The 21,545-nt window shown below is 52.0% G+C and overlaps 1 protein-coding gene across 1 annotated transcript in view; it reads left to right on the top strand.

The window, feature by feature from the left end:
• The window catches only part of SHC3 (SHC adaptor protein 3), a 94,894-nt gene that overhangs the window by 29,178 nt on the left and 44,171 nt on the right, over positions 1-21,545 (top strand). The gene's annotated exons all lie outside the window — the stretch shown is intronic.

Raw genomic sequence — 21,545 nt, 5'->3', positions numbered from 1 at the left:
TGCCGGGAAGTGGGAGGTGGGTACATTCAATGTGATTAATTTGTAGTAAACAGGCTCTGGGAAAATGTGTTTCCAAAGGCTCCCCAGCCGTACTGTCCATAAAAACATATGTATATTTCTGTAAGCAGGTAACCAGCGCCTACTCATCTGTTAGACGGTTTCACGCTGTAGATGTGTCTTTTGGGGGCTACTCACGTGTCCTTTCGTGGGGTCAGGTTAGTGTTGTGCTGTTCTTGGGTCTGAGCTTGGGTTGACTGTCAGCCTTTCCATGGAGCCCCCTGTGGATTACCGACCGCTTACTAGCAGATAACCCACAACCGCCCGGGAAGCTGCCAGCGACCATATACTTCGTCGCGGTGGTGGCAGTTAATCACCTTGCACCCCTAACACTTGGAGCAGAGCAGCTTAGGGGCTGCCCACCGCGTGGAGGGACGTCCTGTGTGGGGGGCCCTGCTCTGCCATTTTCCACCTGTGTAGGCTTGGCCCCAGCTTGCACACCTGTGAACCGGGTGCAAGGATAATGCCCACCTCAGTGGTGGTTGTGGGAAACCTGACGCCCATGGGGCGGGGCCTGCAAAGCTGCATCGCCCCAGAGGGGCGTGAGGGAGGGTCTCCAGTTGGCGATGGGCAGGGTGTTGGGGAGAGAGGCTTAGGCAGGGAGGACCGAGCTGGGTTTCCAAACGAGGCACTGGTGGCCAACAGTGCCCCCGAGAGTGGTTGCCCATCCGAGTGGACCACACCGTGACCCTCCCTGAGACGTCCTCTCTCCGGACTGCTCTCCTCTGCGGCCGGGGGTGGGGGTGGGGGGCTGGACTGTGTTACGGAGGGACGAGCCACGTCAGATGGAGAGAACTTGGGGGAGAACGTGCGCTCTGCCGGTCGGGCCTGCCCTACGGACGGTGATGGGAGGCTGTCCATGTGCCTTTGGTCACTGGACCAGCGAGTCTTTCCTTCTTCCCTCTGATTTCCTCATCTGCTCATTTTTATGTTATTTATCATGTTAAATTGTATCTATTATTGGAAGTCATCTTAAGCCATTTTTAGGGCATGGAAGGCTATAAATACATACACAGTTAAGCCCAGAGTACTCAGCGAGGTGGCCCTTCTCCAGCCATCAATGCAAACATCTGACACGTATTGTTGGCTCTAAATGACCCCAGCTGACCTCCTGCACTGCTTGAACTTGCCAGATGACGGTCACGTAGACAGGCGGACTCAGCCATGTGCGACTTTGCCACTCTTCCCCGTGAGCTCCCGTGGATGTTCCACACATTGTCCAGATCCTAAAATAAACTCATTCTTCCAAATTGTAGAGTCAGCAGTGTTTTCTAGTTTCGTTATTTTGTTTCCCTTGTTTTAGGAGCTGCTGTAGCCTCCATGGGCCCCAAAGACCCTGGTTAGGCCCAGACCTTCTCCAGCACCACCACGTGGATGTGACCCCCTCCCCAGCGTGCCCCCTGGCGCGCACACCCAACGGTCTGCTCCAGAATCACCGTGTCTGGAAGATTCTCCAGAAACATGCATAAAGCCCCTTTAGTGTGAAAATCAAAATCAAAACCTGGGTAAGGGAAACACCTCTCTTTTGGGAAGGTATTTCCCTTTCGTTCTCCTCCAGCATCCGAGTGGGGGCTCAGGAAGAGTGGGGGCTCAGGAAGTGTTCGTGGCTGATGCGGTCTGTCGTGGTGCTGGAGTCCATTGCTTCCCGGCCACGTGCTCCTCACATTGTCAGCGCCGGGCGGAGGGTAGTGAATGCGGGACTGGCCGTCAGCCTGCCGCTGGGAATGCCGTGACGTGGCCGTCTTTTCTGTCTGAGGTTTTCTCTCTGCTGGGCAGTCTGTTGGTGACTGCAAGGGCTTGAATTTGAACAGAGTGGTGGGCTCGCCCCGGTGACGTGATGACCGGGGGCAGAAGCCCGGGGACGCAGTACTGTGATGGGGGCTCATGATAGCGGAGGATGCCGCCTGGCTTGCAGAGTGGTCTCTCGCCCGTCCTGTACATGGAGGGGCCCATCGGTGACCCCAAAGTCAAGCCAGATGCCCGCAGCCTGGCCTCGAGACTCTGTCCACCGTCTCTTCTCCAAGTCGACCTGGGAGGCCTGGCAATGCTGGCTTCTCCAGGCACCTCCGGCTCCGGCGTTCTCTACATGCCCTCAGAAAACCAAGTCCAGGGGAAAAACCAGCCCCCGCCTTCCGTCACCCGTGTGCATTTCCTGATTGGAGCAAGCATACTGTGCGGTGTGGGGCAGGGCTGCACCTGCTAACGGGCTATCAGGCTCTGAGCAGCGGCGGCCGGAGATGGACACGGAGGAAGGCGCGGGGCTGCCGGCTGCTGGGGCAGCCGCCTGTGGTCCAGGGACTGACTCACCCCGCGGGGTAGAATGACGGAGACACCGGGGCCGTGGGCTCCGGACATCTGCTCAGGTCTGAGAACGGTGGTGTGATCCCCGCACACCGTGCCAAGTGGGTGGGACTTGCTTCTGTTGCTTTCTCACTTTGCAAACCCAGAGGGAGTAACTCGGAAGGTCCTGTATTTGAAAATCCACTCTACCCGCGGTGTTAAGACGGCTCGCGACACAGAAAGCAAGGCTGGCTTTTGCTCGGGCACCTTGGGACTGCCTCATCTTCCCAGTTGGAAACACTCAATGATGGCACTCCCGGGCTCCTTTCTCACTACTCGATAAACACCTCTAATGTTGACTGGAGCTCAGCGAGCCAGAAGAGGAGCAAATCCGTAATGCTCTTCCCCGGGGCGGGATGACTGTCAGAAATAGAAAGGCGACGGCGGGTGTGACAGTCTGCCCACCTGTCCCTACGTATTTGGGGAACGCAGAGCCGCTCCCTTGTGACTTTAGCCTGACCCCTTCGTTCTAAATTGACTTGTTCCCAGCACGTGCCACGGGCTGAGCAAAGGGTCATGGGGTCTACTTTCCTATAGGACTCATTTGTGTGTTCAGTCTGCATCCATAATGCTAATGAATTCACTCACTTGGTGAGCATTAAATGAGACATTACTTCTGGACACATCTGGCCTAGGCCGTGCACAGTGAAGGTGCCCAAGATCGTTCCCTTGACCAGACCCGCACGTGCTCGTACCTTATTCTGTGCCCTGGGCGGATCCTGAGACACGGTGTAGGGAGTTATTTTGGAGGGCGTTCTAGGGAGGCCGGTAGGAGCAGGGGAAGGGGTCATTGACAGAGGCCCCATCACTGGCCGGCCTCCTTCTCCCACGGAGGGATGGGGACTCTGGCACATTTGCCCACCGACTGCCTCCCACTAAGTTAAGTGAAATTGAGGATTGTCCTGGGCAAAGGACAAGGGCACCCTGGCCGGGCTGAGGATGCCTCAGGAGCCTCCATCAGAGCAGCCTTGCCAGAGTGGACCCCTGAGGCAGCAGGATGGGGCCACGGGCACCGCCCATGGACCCCAGAGTGGGCTCGGGGCATCAGGATGATGGCTCCTGGCCTGTCCATCTGAATCAGACTTTTCAGTTGTAACCCCTCTGAACAGCTGTGCTGGTCCTGATCCCTCCTAGCAGAACCCTGCATATACCAGATGAGGCTCCTAACCCAGTGGGCGAGTCGAGGGACCCTTGGGCACCAGCCGAGCACCGCCTCCCACCCAGTTGCTACCTCTCTGGGCTCGGGTTCCTCTCTCCAATTTTCTGTGTGGTATTAACACTGATAATATAATTATTGTAATTATAATTGATACAGTGATTAGTCTGTAATATTATTTGCTGGTTGATATTATTAGTAATTACCAGTATCAATTCAATCCAGGGTATTTTTTCTAGCTGAAGAGAAAGACCGTAAGTTACTGAAAAGGGTGAAATATTTAGTAATGTGGCTTTATTTTCACTTGAGCCAATATTGTCTAGTATTTTGTTCTGTGTCCCTGCTTTGTCAACCACTAATAGTAATTGATAATAATACTAATCATGGCTCTTGTACTGAATACTGACTGCATGCCTGGCCTTGCGCTGAGTGCGTCATTCATTCGTTCAACAAACGTGTCGATCACATGCCACGTCTGGCCGCTGTTTGGATATTGAGAACAAAGCACGGGGAAAGAGCTCGCCTTCACCACACGACTTTGCCGTTTTTGTCGATGAAAAGGTGAGCACGGTCAAGTGTCCACGAGTGATCTCAGAGAGCGGCGTCTACGTGCAGGGCTTTGTGCAGGAGACGTGGGGCGGGCTGTGTGCTCCCCGACATGAGGAAGCGGGATTGGAAAGTTCTCGCGGACCGAGCTGTGCAAGCTGGGGAGTGGCCGCGGAGATCTGAGCCAGAGCGGTGGCAGCAGACCGTGTGCCCCCAGCAGAGCTGCAGCCCCATCGAGGGACGAGGGATGGGGACGGGTGTGTCCTTTGGGAAGCACGCGATCGCCCGGGAGAGCCCCCGAGGCGCTGCCGGGAGAGGGGACGCGCCGCAGATGGCAAACGCCCCTCCTGGCCGCCATGGAACCATGGCCTGAGCCGACTCAGAGGGCAAGGACCCAGAGCGCCGGGTCTGTGGGAGGCCCCACGGTCCGTGAGCATGCGGGTCCATTTGGAGGCAGCGTGGACTTGCAACTGGGGCTCTGCCCCTGCTCTGCTTACTCTGCCCTCCCGGGGCTGTTCATCCTGTGCTTCAGCCACCCTCGTTAGCTTTCTCCACATAATAGGAGGAAATGTAATGAAAGTGTTCTTAACAAAAAATTTCATGTGGATGGTTTAGAGAAAGTGAGACCCTCACCACCTCAGCTAGCTCGAAGTGAGTGGGGGGCGGCATGGGGCGCGGTGGGGTGGGGCGGGATGGGGGTGCAGGGTCAGAGCAGGTGAGGAAGGGTGAGCTGGGTGGGTGGGCTGGGCCCGGCTAGGGGAGGTGGGCAGAGGGCCACGCCATCGTTGTCTCCAGGAGGTCCCGGGACAGGTGTCTTCCTCTTCTTGCCCTGAACACCTGCGTAAACCAGGCTGGCTCTCGTTTTCTCCCCACCTGGACAATCCAGACATCCTTCTACTTCCATGTGTCCCCTGTCCTCTCAAGGCCTGGCCAACAGCACGTCAGGCCGGCCTTGCCGTGCTAACGCTCTGGTAAGCGGCTGCAGAGCAGGGATACATGTTGGACTGCAGTCACCGCCCGTGGGCGTGAGCATGTCCAGCCAGGGGCCTGGCTCCTGGCCGGGAGGGTCAGGGCCAGCTGGACCAGCATGGACGGGTGCAGGCAGCCACTGGGCCGCACGGGTGAGCCAGGCTCTCGAAGGATGTGTGGCAAGGACGGGCAGGTGACTAGGATAAGCCCAGGTGACACGGAAACGCAGAGAAGGGTTAGACACGGTGTCTGAGTGTTAGCAAAGCAGGTTGAGGACTTCGCAGAGCCTCCGGTGCAAGCCTCAGGATTTGTTTGTTAGCTTACTTCTTTGGCAGCCTACTAAGCTAGCTCCTGATAGAATTTTCTTCGTGGTAGGCATGTCACACTTTGCATGCTGAGGACGCAGGGGCTTTCTTAATGGCCATGATGTCCTCCCGTGGAATTCTGGCCGGCGGGTTGGGGTGAGACCTGGGTGCAGGTGATCCTGCTAAGATCTCTGGGTGAAGGCAGCGGGCATGGAGGACGTTTATGTTTTCTCTACCATAGTGCACCAGAAGGAGGGGACCGCCCCACCTGACCTGGGCTCCCCTGGAGTCTGATTCCTTTCAGAACCCAGCAGGCTAGACAGAGGGGCCGTAGGCACGGTCTCTGTTCTGTCCGAGCTCCGACCCGGGGCCGGAGCTCCAGAGATTTGATGCACAGGCATGGATCATCTTATTTTCTGGAGCAGTTGTTCTCAAATTCGGGCGTACACTGAAATCACGTGGACAGCTTGTTCCGGCAGGTGGCCGGGCCCCGCCCCCAGAGTTTCCGATTGAGCCGGTCTGGAGTGGGGGCCGAGAATTTGCATTTGCAACAAGTCTTCAGGGGAGGCTGCTGCGCCCGGGCCAGGTACCAGCCTTGGAGACGCGGTGCTGCAGAGTTCTATCTTTAACTTCCGAACCATTTGCAACTCCCATCTATGAAACCACAGCTTTGAAAATGAGTCCATTTATTTTTTTTCAAGTGATCCCACTCATCCAGAAATTTTAAAAATGGAGAGCATAGTTGACTTGGTGGCTTAGCATGGTTTAAATAGAACCTATGAGATGAGTATATGGCATTCACTCTATGCTCTCCTTAAGGACCATCTGGTGTGGTGTATATTTATAATCCTCGTGCCAGAAGCACATTTGTGTCAGGATGTACCTCTCTGATTGCTCCTTTTCTGTCTCTTTCTCTGGGTTCACTTGCCCCGCAAATATATCCTTCCATAAGGATCTCCTTGCCCTTGTGGAGAACAGTCTCGTGTTACAGGTTCTGGAGTCAGACGATCTGGGCTTCTGTGTGCACTGAACCACTTTCCAGCTGTGCCACCATGCTAGTGACTTAAATTCTCTGCATCTCTGTTTCTCCATCTTTAAAATGGGAACCACTGTGGTCCCTCCTTCATAGGGTCGAGAAGTGATTGAGTTAATATCTGAAAAGCACCTAACACGCCGTCTAGTGCATGGAAGAGCTCGAGACATGTTTGCGGATATCGACATTTCCACATTCATGATATTCTGTCCAGGTTGGCCGTCTCATTGCCTTAAATAATACAGGTGTGTAAGCCACGAACCTGTGTCCACACCCCTGAATCTTCTGAGTCCTGCACTGAGAGCGGCCAAACAGACCTGTGTCTTCCTGGGCCAGGTCCCGTGCTTTCAATCTCTGCCTCCTGTTCTCACTTCCCACCACCTCACCTGCAGTACCATCGGGCCCAGCTCACAGCTTCTGTAACTACAGCCCACACCTTCTCCCAGAGTAGAAACCAGGACTGTTCTACCTTATCTTTCTCCCTTGTTCAAACACTAGCGCTTGTTGGTTCTCCCTGGGCAGCCTCCCTAGTACTTTCCTTCCTTCTGCCCTCTCCTTCAAGTCCCTGGACACCCGTTCATGGGTTAGTGTGCCTGAGACATACTACTCCCCATTAATCTTCACTGTTTATCCATTACCTGCAGAATCCAGTGGAAAATTGTTAATTTAGCAGCTTGACCTGTCCAGCTACCTTTCCAAATGTATTTGTCATGACGCCCCCTTAGGCTTCCTTTGCACAACCACGCTGACCTGCTACCACCTCATTCTCCTGGCCCGTGGTACATGCCTCAAGGCCAAACATTCAGCTACAGAAGTGTCCACTTTAGCCCTGAGCTGTAAGATCACACTGTTTGAATTGCTCTTACCTCATTGGACATTGTGGTAGACTTCTGAGGACATAGACCGTATTTCATCTACCCAAAATACCATTTCCTGTTTAAAAAAAAAAACTCATTATTTTAAAACCACTAAAAGAAAATATTAAAAATATTAAAATATGACACACTGCTTCAATTTTTATATATATTAAAAATCATATCAATTTTTACATATATTGAAAAAGCTATTTTGTATTTTTGAAGGCACAGATTTCTGTCATTATAACTCTTGTGCATCTGTTAAAAGGAAAATATAAGCAATATGATAAAGGTATCCCTAAAACTTTTTTCCAACTCAAGTCTGAATTTCATGAACCATTTCTTGACTCAGAATCATGGCTATGTTTTCTCTAAGTTTTATTGTTCTTTAAGCCATTTCAAGAGCATTGGAAATCGGTGAAATTGAAATTAGTAAAAGAATAGAGAAAATATTCGAAACCAAAAGGTGTTTTTTTAAAAAAAAACAACAACACTAAAATTGATAAACTATTACATCAGTCATGGAAAGGGAGAAAAATTGGATCACCAACAACGGGAATGAAGGAGGGGCCATTCCCACAGGTACTATAGACATGAGAGGATAATAACAGAACATCACGAACAACCTTATGCCAATAAATTGAATAACTTAGATGAAGTGGACAAATTCCTTGAAAGTTAGAACTACCAGAGTGGCTTAAGGAAAAAAATAACCTGAATGGACCTATATCTATTAAAGAAATTAAATTCATCATAAAACAAACAAGCAAAATTTCCCATGGAGAAAGCTCTAGAGCCACATGGTTCCACTGGTAGAATCTACCAGACATTTAGGAAGAAATAACACCTATTCTTCACAGTTTTTTCCCGAAAATATGAGGGAAACTTCCCAGTTCATTCTATGAGGCCAGCATTATCTGATATCAAAACCAGACAAAGGCATTAAAAGAAAAACAAAAACAAAAAAAAACCCTTGTGAAATAGACACAGAACCCTAACAATATGGTAGCAAATTGGATCCAGCAATTTATCAAAAAGATAGTAATACATCATATACTGGAGGGGTTATCCAAAGACTGTAAGGTTGGCTCAACATTAACAATTTAATCAATGTCATTCCCCATATCAGCAGATTAAAAAAGAAAAAAATATATGAAAATCTTAATATATGAAGGAAAGGTTTTGACAAAATTCAACAGACATTTATGATAATAACTCCCCCACTAGGAATAGAAGGCCTTAATCTGATAACAGGACATCCACAAAACCCTACAGCCAACATCATTGTTAGCAGCTCTTTTTTAACACTGTACTAGAGATCTTAGTGTGATAAGACAAGAGAAATATAAAAGTCATACAAATTTGACAGGAAGAATTGAAATGGTCTCTATTTACATATGACACAGAGGCCATCTATACAGAAAATCCTGAAGAATCTACATAAAAGCTTCTAGAACTAGTAAGTGAGTTTAGCAAGGTTGCAGAAAGGAACTGCAAAATGAAATTTTAAAAGGACCATATGAGATAGCATAAAAACATGAATTAGTGTTAATTTTAACAAAACATGTGAGATTTATATGCAACAAACTACTAAACATTGATGAGAGAAAGGTCTAAATTAATGGAGATATATATATGTGTGTGTGTGTATATATATACTGTGTTCACAGACTAGAAAACTCCACATTGTAAAAATGTAAAATCTTTAAAAACTGATCTATACATTTAATACAATTCTTTTTTTTTTTAAATATTTTTTATTTATTTGACAGAGAGAGATACAGCGAGAGAGGGAACACAAGCAGCGGGAGTGGGAGAAGCAGGCTTCCCGCCGAGCAGGGAGCCCAATGCGGGGCTCGATCCCAGGACCCTGGGACCATGACCTGAGCTGAAGGCAGACGCTTAACGACTGAGCCACCCAGGCGCCCCCATTTAATACAATTCTAATCAAAGTCCCACTCAGCTTTTTGTAGAAATCAATCAGGTGTTTCTTCAATGTACATAGACTAGCCAAGAACCTAGAATAACCAAAATAATTTTGAAAAAACAATAGTATGTTGAATAAAAGTGATGAGAATGGGCATCCTCATCTTGTTCCTGACTTTAGAGGAAAAGTTTTCAGTTTTTCACCTTTGAGTGTAATATTGGGCTTGCCCCATATGTCCTTAATTATGCTGAGGTGCGTTCCCTGCACACCCATTTGTTGAGAGTTCTTACCAGGACTGTATGCTGAATTCTGTCAAGTGATTTTTCTGAATTTATTGAGATGATTGTATGGCTTTTATCGTTCATTTTGTGAATCATGGTGTATCACGTTGCTTGATTTGCAGACTATCCTTGCATCCCTGGAATAAATCCCATTTGATCTTGGTGAATGATCCTTTTAAGGTCCTGTTGAGCTGGGTTGGCTGGTGAGGATCTTTGCATCTGTGTTCACCGGGGACGTTGGCCTGTAATTTTCTCGTGGTGTCCTTGTCTCGTTAGGTATCAAGGTAATGCTCCAGCCAGAATCGCGCATTGTATTTAGTTGTCATGGCTCTGGGCTCCCTTCTACTGGCACAATGGTCAACCTTTCTTTGTCTTTCTTGACATTTATAAAAAGTACACACTAGGTATTTTGTAGAATCTCCCTCAATTTTAATTTGTCTGTTGCCTTTAGGTTGTGTATTTCTGGCTGTATAGAAATTGTGTCCTTCTCAGCACTTGTTAGGAGGTGCATGATGTCACCTTGTCTCAGTAGCGATGATGTCACTTTTGATGATTTAGTTAAGGTATATTTTTCATATGTGTTCTTGATATAATGTTCAGACTGCATAAAAAAGCTTATATTCATGGATCCTCCCTTAGAGTCATAAGCATTTTCCCATCATCAAAATCTTTTCATATTTGTTGGTCATTGTTGAGAAAGGGCAAAGTCTAAAGTGTCTGAATGCAGTGGAGCAGGGGGATTGAGCCACGTTGCCTTTGAAACACAGGGTTTGGGGCGCCTGGGTGGCTCAGTCGGTGGAGCATCTGACTTTGGCTTAGGTCATGATCTTGGAGTTCTGGGATCGAGCCCCGTGTCGGGCTCCCCACTCAGCAGGGAGTCTGCTTGTCCCTCTGCCCCTCCCCCTACTCATGCTCTCTCTCTTTCTCCTTCTCTCTCAAATAAATAAATAAAATTTTAAAAAATAAAAATAAAAAAAGGGACACCTGGGTGGCACAGTTGCTTAAGCATCTGACCCTTGCTTTCAGCTCAGGATGTGATCTCAGGGTCAGGAGACTGAGCCCCATGTCGGGTTCCATATTCATTCAGCACAGAGTCTGCTTGAGTTTCTTTCTCCATCTCCCTCTGCCCCTCTCCATTGCGCTCCCACATGGGCTTTCTCTCTCTCTCTCAAATGAATAAATAAATATTTTAAAAAATAAAAGAAAATAAACACAGGGTTTGAGTTTCCTTGATGAGGTCTGGGTGAGGTGCTGTCAGAACCCACTGAGGCGACGGGACTCACAGAAGGGCACTCTAGGAGCTCATGGCCCGGCACATTGTCAGTGGTCAATCAATATTTGTTGAAATCTTAAACTTGCAGGAGTCTGGGGAAATGGCTAAAAATGAAGCATCAGAAAAAGCAGATTGTTAATAGTGGCAGCACAGAGGATGTGATTAGTGAGACAAACTCTGTGTGGAAAATGTGTTATTAAATCATTTCTCCTTCCTTTCTGCCCCCCAGGGCCTTTTCTTGGAAAATTAGCGTGGCTGCATGTGATGAGCAGCATGAAAGTAATTTATTACAGAAAACACAGCTTTCTTTGAGGGTGACATGGTAGCATAATGTCCTTTCTCTTCAAGTTTTTATTTACTGCTTACAACCTGGAAGAATGAAGATGTGGGTGATTTCCGGATTAGCCGTTTAGAACTGCTTTTGAATTACAGCCTTTAACTGCTGGGGAGGAAGTTCCACGAGCCAATCTGTAAGTTGCTTCCTTTTATTCAAATGGGCTAAAATATCAGATGAGAGACACGTGTTGCTGCGCAGTGGGTCCGACCCTGCCTTCGGAGGTCCTGCTTTGTGGCTGGTGTTCTTTTAAGGCACAGCTGCCTGTGACCACATCCTTTGTGGACCCCTGGGGCCTGCAGGACAGCCAGCTGACGGTGAAGGTGGGGCTGTCCCCGCAGCCTGCCTTCCAGAGACACCCTTCTTTTGTGTGAATGGCGCATCATGGGCCATCCCTGTTGATGCTGGTGGTGTGGGAGCTGGGCCCTGGGGGTCAGGGCCCTGGACAAGAGATGAAAACTGAGCTCCACGCCAGGGCTCCTTGGCCTCGGCATCACTGACATTTGGGGGTGGGTCATGCTCTGTTGTGGGGGCTCTCCCCTGCATTTTAGGACATTCAGCAACTCCCCCCACCGACCTCCACCCGCTAGATGTGCCCCCGATGTCTTCAGACTTTGCCCGGTGTCCCCAGGTTAAAACCACTGCATTCCACTAACCTGCATTCCCCCAAACTGAATTCTGTGTCATGATAAACATCGTGTGCGTCCACTGGAGAATGTTAGAAAGCAAAAGTACAAAAAAAGAGAAGAGGCAGTTTTCTTTCACGTTTCGCGAGCATGTTTTAGGCAAAGTTCTGTGCTCTTCCTTTGATCCAACGGGTACTAATGAGTCATCGGGCTCCCAGAGTAACTGAGTTGTGTGTCGTGTGGACATGTGATCTCTGGGTTACCCCGTCCAGTGGATTCACTTCTTGGTGATGGGGAGGAACTCAAGCCTCCACATCTGGGGGGGCCAAGTCCGGCACAGACCTCTCTAAGGGGTGGGAGGAGTGGGGCTGGCCTTGCAGACTCCACCCGGCTCCCCGAATCCAGGACACAAGCAAATAATGATGTCCCGGTTCTCCGGGAAGCAAGAGTCCTCTTATGCCCACTTATTAGCAGGTCCCATTTTGTATGCTCGGTGAAGTTCTTGTTTTCACCTGACTGTGACTCTCGTCCACATTCGACATCATTGCATGTAGTGGAGTAGAACCCGGTCCTCTGAAATGTACGTGCCCAGACATATGTTATTTATGATTTCTTAGCTGGGGTTTGTTTACATCTGAGGCAGCGCATTCTGACGTGTGGCCAGACGCCCACAGAGCCTTTTCATAGCGGCTGAGCACAGGATGTGCTGAGGGATGTCCCGCAGAAGCGTATTATCGTGTAAGTTTGAAAGGGCCTTAGCTCAATTATTTAGAGCCTCAGGCAAGAGTTCTGTCATTATAGGGCATGAAAGTGCATCGAAAACACGGGGATGCACTTGACGGGAAGTACTGAAGATTTAATCATGCCCAGAATAGAGGAAGAGATTAACATTTGTTCGCACGTCCGCCGGCCGTCCGGGCCCCGTGGTCGGCCTCCTGCCGGGCTCGGGCACCCAGCCTGTGGCATCGGGCTTGGACCGCAACGACTCTGTGCTGGCTTCTACTTAATTGCCACTTTTTAAAATTTTACCATTTTAACCATTTTTAAGTATATAGTTCAGTGGCATTCGGTACGTTCACACCGTTGTGCAGCCATCCCCACTGTCCAACTCCAGAACTTTCTCATCTTCCCAAATTAAAACCCTGTCCCCATTCCAAACCAACTCCCCCCGACCCCAGTCCCCGGCGTCCACCACCCACGTTCCGGGCCCGTGATCTCGATGACTCCAGGGACCCTGAGTGGCTGGAATCATGCAGTACACGGTTGACCCTTGAACATCGGTTTGAACACGGGTTTGTGTCGATGTGGATTTTTTCAATGAATACAGCCCAGTCCTGTAAACGTACTTTCTCTCCCTTATGATTTTAATGACCTTTTGTTTTCCCTCGCTTACTTTATTGTAAGAAGACAGTGGATAATACATGTGACCTACAAGATTCATGTGCATCCACTGTTACATTACTGATAAGGCTTTGAGTCCACAGTTGGCCGTTAATAGTTAAGTTCTGGGGGGAGTCAGTTGAGAATACACAGATTCTCAACTGTGTGGGTTGGATCCTAACCCCTGGGTTGCTCAAGGGTCAAGTGTATTTGTCTTTTTGTGACTGGCTTGTTACGTTTAGCATAATATCCTCCAGGTTTGTCCTTGACAGAGCAAGGGTTGGGATTTTCTTCCTTCCTAAGGATGAGTAGTGTTTCTCTGTGTGGACGGACCACGTTTTTATCCATCCTTCTGGTCAGTGGACACTTGGGCTCTTGCCACTGTTCGGCTGCCGTGAACGTGGGTATGCAAATACCTCTAATGGATGTGACAGGGTGTCTCCTTGTGGTTTTAACAAAATCATCATTTGCATGTGGATAGCATTCACCGTTTTATCCAGAGCTCCGCTGCACCTGATTTCACACCTGGGGCTGTAGGGGGTGGGTGTTTGTGGGTGACTCGCGTGCCAGGAGTCCCGGTCTGAACTCTGCAGCTTTCCACCGCACACAGGGCTTATGCTGCAGATCGACCCACACGCCCCCTCCCCCATCCACCTGTAGGGCCCCAGGCAGGCCACCTGGTCCCAGGTTTGCACCTGCAAAATGGAGGTCACACTGACCCCTTCCGCAGGAGAAGATGCACCCCCTCACGGTGGTAGAGCAGGGCCACATGGTCGATACTCCGGAAGCGTTGGTTGTGGCTTCAGTGTGAGTTCTACGGTCCTCTCTCCCGTGGCAAGGACGTCACCCCTCGCCGGGCACAGAGTCATCGCCTAAAATGCTGTGTGCTCTGCTTGGAACTGCCTCTTGGGTCCCTTCCTCCTTCCGCCTCCCCCGCCCAGGGCTTCCTGGGACTCTCCACCTCAGGGGCTCACGTTCACATCAGCCCCCCGAGGATGTGCCCAGCAAGCCCTCCCTCCTCCAGGTCTCCCCTAAAAATACCACGTTTCTGATCCCAAATCACTCCCCACATGTTTTCCTGGAGCCTCAGAAGCTCCTCGGGACAGCAGGTCCTATCCCGATCCCACGGGCTGGTTTTCTTCTCCTTTCTACGCTTGTTTTGTGTTTACACATGAGCTTGCTGAGGTACGACATGCCTCGACATGCCCTGACGGACGTCAGCGCCCCCGCGGCGCCCGAGCTGGAGGCAAACACATTCTGCTCTTGTGGCCGAGTGCACAGATCTCAGGGGTACAGCTCCCTGGTAGCCGTCAGCCAGCCCAGGACTCAGACGGTTCCCTGCCCCAGAACGCACCCCACACCTCCCCAGGCCCGCCTTGAACCGCTCATAATCGGGGGGTTGCCATGTGCCCTGGGGCCTGCCTCTTCCCTCTCCCTCATCCTTCTGTGTGCGACCTTCAGTCCTGCTCCTGGCTGCCCACCAGCGTGTTCTTCCCTGCGGCTCGGGCACCCAGTGAGGGCGAGGCCACAGAGCGCCATGCTCACTCTTGCGCATATCTTCCGGGGACCACGTGCGCGCGTTTCTCCTGGACGTGGCCCTCGGGTGCACTGATGGGCAAAGGGTAGGCTATGCTTCTTGTCTCATTAAAAGTTTTTTTGTGACAGTGACCTCCCCTTAGCGTCACTGAGGTCCGATTTACATAAATAAAATCCAGCATCGTAAGTGTGCCGTGTGATGAGTGTGAGCAGTTGCGTATAGATAGGCACTAATCACCACAGCAAAGCGACACAGAACACGCCCTTCCCCTCCAAATTCCCTTGTGCCGTTGGCGGTCAGCGGCCGCCCCAACTTCACGCAGCTCAGCGCCTCGAGGGGTCCCGCGTGTCGTGTGTGAGACTGCGGGCGGGTGGGACGCGGCTACGCGGTTTCTTACAAAGCTAACCGTGCGTTTACGTACAGCCCCGCCCGATGACACACGCCAGGGACGTCAGCGCCCCCGCGGCACCCGAGCTGGAGGCAAACACATTCTGCTCCTGTGGCTGTGATACACTCAGCAATAAAACAGAATGACTCGATGATGCGTGTGACAACACGGACGAGGCTCGTGGTCTATTCTAAAAATATTTTTCCTTTTAAAAAATGTAATTAAAACTTGCAACAAGTCGAACAACGCAGACGTACAGAACGAAAGATAAAGTCACCCCACAAACACATCCCACATACACACACACATCACACACACACAGGGACCCCCCCTTTGTTAACAACGGGAACGGCACCAGACCCATCACCCCCCGGGTGTCCTTCTTGGTGAGCAGGTCAGGAGGTTTGGGTCTGACTCGTTTTGTGGCAGCTCCGAATCCCGAAGCCTCTGCCTCGCCGCCGCCTGCCCCTTCCTGTGTTGCTTCGCTGGGAGAGCTCCGCCGCGGGGACCTGCGGGCCTCCGTCCCCGTGTGCGCGGCACTGGGTCCCGCGGGGCTCCCGCCGTGGCCGCTGCTGACGTTCCCCCCAGCACGAGCGGCCCCTTCTTCACAGGTCTGCGGCGCTGGGCCTTCACGTCTTGCGCTGTAACCAGTTTTATGGTCAAACACCGTTGCAGCTATTGTTTTCGGTGTCTGGCACCTCCTCCCCAACACTCGCCGGCCAGTCTCATCTCCTCCGAAACGACCTCCCTGGTGACATCACTTGTCCGCTTTCTGTTGGGTTCCTTTTATTTCCTTATCAACTCGTGGGCGCCTTCCTCACATCGGATGTGTGCTGGAAATCGTCTGCCTTACGATTAAAGGTCTGAATTAGAGCGCGTTTACTCAAGATGCGTTTTCCTGTCTTGCGTAGCTCCCTCATGGTAGGATGATGCTGATGATCTAATATTTTTATTTCCTTTACTTTTTACATCGGATGTTCCCTGTGCGATCAGACGGCCGTGGGCCCAGCCCGGAATCCCCGTGGCGTTGAAATGCTGCCATATCGTCCCTTCGATTCCCCCGGGCACGCAGCCGTACCTCTGGACTCACGTCAGCCTGCTGACGGTCTGCGGTTCCGACCCCGGTGGTGCCGAGGCCGGGCCTCCCATCAGCTAAAACTAATCCTTCGTCACGTTCATGCCAAAAGCTGTCCTGAGGCTTACAGTTATGATGGGATTAGCAGAGGTCAGTAGTGGGGAAAATTCTCGCTCCATGAAGTCATGACTTCAGGTCCAGGATGAGGCGTGCGTTTCCGTTTGTCTGGGTCCCAATTCGTCCTTGAGCCTGCTTCCCGCCGGCTTCTCGCGGGCACGCCTTGCCTGGCGCGGCGGCCGTGCTTTGGGCCTCCCCATGCACGGGACCCCCTTCACCCCGTCGCCCCGTCAGCGCCCACTGCTCCTGCACAGCGTCTTCCCTGCTTCTCTCTGCGCCCCAAGGCCTCACACCCATCCCGGCGGCTTTCCCCCGTGTCTCTCCCCCGCGTCTCTCCCCCGCGTCTCTGCCACAACATAACCTCTCCCAGCACTCCCGGTGCCGCTGCCTGGTCCTCCCTCCTCCTCCTCACTCCACACATTCGGTGTCACCTGCCTTCTCTCGTCAGCTCCAAGCCCACGGGCGGGGCTGGCTCCTCTCCTCGCGCGTCCCCCTGCACGCGGGTCTGGGTTGCTCCGCACATGCTCCAGCCCCACGGAGAGAAGGACCCGGCCGACCCCAAGGCAGTGCTGGCTCCGTGGTCTTGGCCGAAGGAGGAGAGCGAGATGGACGGGGACGATTCTGTGCTCAGCTGTATCTTGTCGTCTGGGGGAGATGCTGCGTCCGAGGTCCTCACCGGCCTGGCTCATCCGGGCCGGGCGTCCCCACCTCATGCACGGTCAGATGGTGTGCGTTTGCGACAGCGTCCTCAGCGTCCCAGATTTTGACTCCTCTAATACAGTGTGGTCTGGGAAGACTTACACACCTTCTCTGAACTTAATTCCTTTTATCTTAGTTATTCTTTTTTTTTTCTAAATGGGAAGAATGGCTCCTACATCTCAGGGGTAGTGGCTCAGGTTGATGAGGGGCATGAAGACGGAGGTCAACCTTCCCCACCCTCGGGGTGCTGGCTCTTCGTGACGTGTGTGTATGCGTGTGTGTGCGTGTGTGTGTGCGAGCTGCCCCCCTACACGGCGGAGTCCGTCTTAGTGAGCCTGGACACTGCCCTCCGGCCCCAGACGCCCCCCGGCGCTGCCTTTCAATCGAGGACACCTTTACCCCCAGCGACTGCCAGACACATTCTCCGAAGGCTGACCGGTGACTCCTGTGCTTCGCTGGGGCCCCTCCTGTTCTCCAGTCAGAGGGCTCTGTTCTCACATCTTCGTGGAAGCAGGTATGGACAGAACGTCCGACGCCCCTCTCCAGATAGAGCCGTCTGTAATGAGCAGACTGCGGTGAGCAGGAGAGGGAGGTAGGCTTTCCTCAGTAAATACTCCAGGAGTGCGGGCCACCCACACGAGGGGTACAATTTTTTTAAAGATTTTGTTTATTTAATTGAGAGAGAGTGTGAGAGAGCACAAGCAGGGGGAGGGGCAGAGGAAGAAGCAGAATTCCCGCGGGGCAGGAAGCCTGATGTGGGGCTCCATCCCAGGACCCCGGGATCATGACCTGAGCTGAAGGCAGACGTTTAACCGACTGAGCCACCCAGGCGCCCCAAGGGATACGATTAACACGTTGTTCAATGAGGAACAGTCAGACCAGCCTTTTATTTCTTGCCTTGCAGGGGGGCTCTCTCCCTGCAGGGCGCTTCCCGCAGGACTTGGGCGGGCGCTTCCAGGAGCCCCGTGCCTTGCCCCAGGGCCCCTGACCCCGAAGTCTGTGGTTCTCCCGGCCATGCACACCTTGGTGCCGGCTCTGCCCGTCCATCGTCCTTTGCCTGATGGCCCTGCAGCTCTTCGCCTGAGAGTAAACGCAGTTTTGATGACGATCCCATTGCGCCCAGTGCTTATGCCTAGGGCTTTGTTCTGTGGCTTTTTAAATTTCACGTCTCTTGTCTTCCAGAGTTAGCGTGTATGATAACCTGTGGTTGTCATTAATAACGTGGCAACCAGCAGCACCCCCAGAAGAGGCGGGAGTATGGGGTGTGGCCTGGCTCCACACTCCAGGGGCCCCCCTGACCTCCAGTTGCCCTGAGTGGGGAGCTGGCCAGGACCCCAAGTTGCCTCGAGGCATGAGTGCCATTTGCTGTCGGGAGTGTTTTGTTCTGCTCCGTGTCAGAGTATCTGCACACGGTCCTCCGGACATGAGGGGCCAGGGCGGGGAAATCGTGCCCAAGTGGGGAGGTCTTTTCCCACAGGACTCAGGGAAACACGATTTCCTTCCTTTGGGGAAAGAGCCTCTGGCATTTTCTGTGCTGACAACCCCATTACTATTATGTGGGTCCAAGTCTCCTCGACTGGAAAACAGGAAGATTAGTTTCTGGTTCCATTATTAACTTCCTGCGGAATTGTGCAGCTCAGGCAAGAATGGAGCCACTGGATACACGTGTGTCCGTGTGCATGGAGGGGCATGCGCATGCACAGTGGACCCACACTGCCGGAGGGGACCCGCCACCCCACCCGCCCTCCATGCCATCTAGGCGCGGGAGACTAAGGATAAGATGTTAGTACAGTTCCAAGAGTGGACTCTTCAGTAGCTCATGCTTACACACGGGTCTACTTATTTTCTTGTAGTTTTCTAGAGACCATATGTTTCTAGGGACCATATGTCTGCAAATGAATCAGATTATGGTCAACGTGAACGTGCGTCGTGTTTGGAGCCAAAATTGGCTGCTGGGACTTTACAGTTGTCTCCTTCTCTCTCTGTCTCTGACGCTCTGTCTACATGTGCACATGTATGTGATTATGTGTAGACAGTTGACCTTGAACAACACGGGGGTGTTGGGCACGGATCCCCTGCACAGTCAAAAATCCATGTACAACTTTTGATTTCTCAAAAACATAACGCTAATAGCCTGTTGATTGGAAGCCTTACCAAAAACATAAACAGTCAATTAGCACATATTTTATATGTTATATATATCATATACCATATTCTTAGAATAAAGCGAGCTAGAGAAGATAAAATGTCACTGGGAAGATCGTAAGGAAGAGAGGATACATTTACGGGACTGTGCCGTATTTGTTTAAAAAATCCACACACGATGAACCTGTGCAACTCCAGGGGTCAACCGTATAATCAATTTTAGGATCAGTTCACGTGCCTCCAGCAGTTCAAGCTCCTCTCTCGGTTCTGAAGGAAGATGCGTCCTTGGAGCTTTGACATGAATACTGCCGATGGCAACATTGACAGGCATGCTGTGTTTGGCCCATGCCAGGCACTGTGAATGTGAAGATGCTCCGTGGGCTCGTGGATGATCTCACGCGGCTGGGGTGGCGGGGGCAGAACTCACACCTGCGCCCTAACCTCTGCCTGTAAATCTCCTTGGGTGCAGGGATCCACAGGGTCTTATTGGCTAAGAAACACACGTCTATTCCTTGCCGGCACGGATGGTGCAGGGACTCGGTAGGCTTTTCTATCGCTAACAACCTTGAGGGTTGATGGAGCCATGCATACCTGTTTTGGAAAGTGAGTGTGTGTCTTCGGGAGGTGGGTTCTGTGTTACCTTCCGTGGGCTTGTGTCCCTGGGAAAGCCTCGTGGGAAGCCAATCGGAGCTGAGCGAGAGCTGCCGGCCCACCCGCCCGCCCGCCTGCAGGCCCCCAGCCCCTCTCCACCCCAGCTTGCTGCCTGGCGGCTTCTCAAACCCAGTCCTTCAAACCTTCTCTTAATGGAGAGGTGGGAGCAGGTTGGTGCCGTGATCAAGGACTTCTTAGCTTCAGAAGTCAGAAGAAAACATGGGCCCTGAGGAGGCCTCCGTGTGTTGGGACAGTTTCCACGGGAAGGGCAGGGCAAGGTGACCGGCATATGGCTAGCCAGCGTGAATAATCTCAGTGGGCTCAGAGCGAGCTATGCAATGTCCCTGGTTGCCTGGCCTCTGGCCCCCGGACAATTCGGGAAGAGGAATGTTGCGTTCTGGGTGCGTGGATGGGCCAGACAGAGGAGGGCTGACTCTGGGTGGGTTGGTTTGCACATCACAGGTGTGCTGGGGGCAAGGCCCTTGGCTGAGAACTGGCCAGCCCAGAGGGACATCTCTCCCCAGCCAGGAAGGTTTTTTAAGATGTCCAAACTTCATAATATACAGAAAACGACCCAGAGGCCATGTCTGAGTGGCACGTGACTGCTGAACAGGGCTGCATTCGGCGTCCTCCCATTGCCTGCGCCTGGCTTTAGCTGTGGCCCTCAGACCTGCACCCTTGCAGCTGCGGGAGCTCAAGGGGAGGACTTCATGGGGGTGGCCCTTTGTCCCCTGTGCGCTGGTGAGTGGGACAGGACAGGCACGGCCGGGTGACGACTGAGCCACCGTTTTACAGACACAGGAACATCGGAGACCAGTGTTTGGTGGAGGCGGTGGCACGGAGGACTGGGATAGAGGCCTGCCCCGAGCTTCGCAGGGCGTATCCGTGGCCTGCTCCTTTTGCCATTGAGCACAGATTCACGTGGCTTCTTTATCCCCCAGGACAGATTCTGGTTTCTGGTCCCTATACCCCAGCCTCCTGGTAGATTATAATGGCATCTAGGGTGTCAAAGATCTCATGATTCTGTGAGGACCACGGGATTCTAAGTCCGTTGTGCATGGTCTTCCTGGGGAACAAGTTGGAGGGTGCCTGGAGGTCCACGGGCTGGAATTCAGAAGAAGAACCATCTCTGTGCACCTCCCATGCAGTCGGGCTTTGTGGATTCATGGTCTCAGTGTCCCACTCCCTGGGCTCTGAGGGACAGGCAGTTGCTGATTGAATGCTCTAGGCTGTATGGCTTAGCTCGCCTGCCTCCATTTCCCCAACTGTAACACCAGCATGAATGGTCCTATCTTCCAGGTGTGTGTGGATTAAATGAGGCTGTAGGTCGAGAGCACGGGGAACAAGGCCTGACAGGGTGTGCCCTGCTGTTATTGGGGTGTGTATCCAAAGGGCCAGAGACTTTGGGGTTAGGTTTGCTTTTGCATCTCTGGTATTCCTGCTCATTCCTAGCAGGAAGCAGATTTCAATAGAATTAGTTTCCATTTGTGAGATTTGATCTCAGAAGATGCATCTCTCCAAACGGGTAAGTGGCTCCTAAAATCTGGTGGGGGGCGGTGGCATTATGGCTGGGTTTCCACGGGTCTCTGGATTTGTCTCTGGTCGGGTGGCCGTCACACCCGGTGTGACCCGCAGGGCAGCACTACGGACCCATCCCACCGCCTGAGGACGTGACTCCTTTATAAAGTCACATCTGCCTAAAAGAGCAGCCAAGGTGGGCTTCTCTCGCTTGGATTTGGCTCATCAGCAAAGTCGCAAAGCAGTTGGGTTGGAAGTGGAAGACTTTTTCCAACCCAATGGTGAGAATTTTAAAGGGGAAAGGAAGATTCAGGGAAAGCGTTGGTAAGAC

This window comes from Mirounga angustirostris, unplaced genomic scaffold, assembly GCF_029215605.1.
Source record: "Mirounga angustirostris isolate CCGP_5_RB_7025 unplaced genomic scaffold, mMirAng1.0.hap1 SCAF_15, whole genome shotgun sequence".
NCBI lineage: Eukaryota > Metazoa > Chordata > Mammalia > Carnivora > Phocidae > Mirounga > Mirounga angustirostris.
This window is presented reverse-complemented; position numbering and strand designations above follow the sequence as displayed.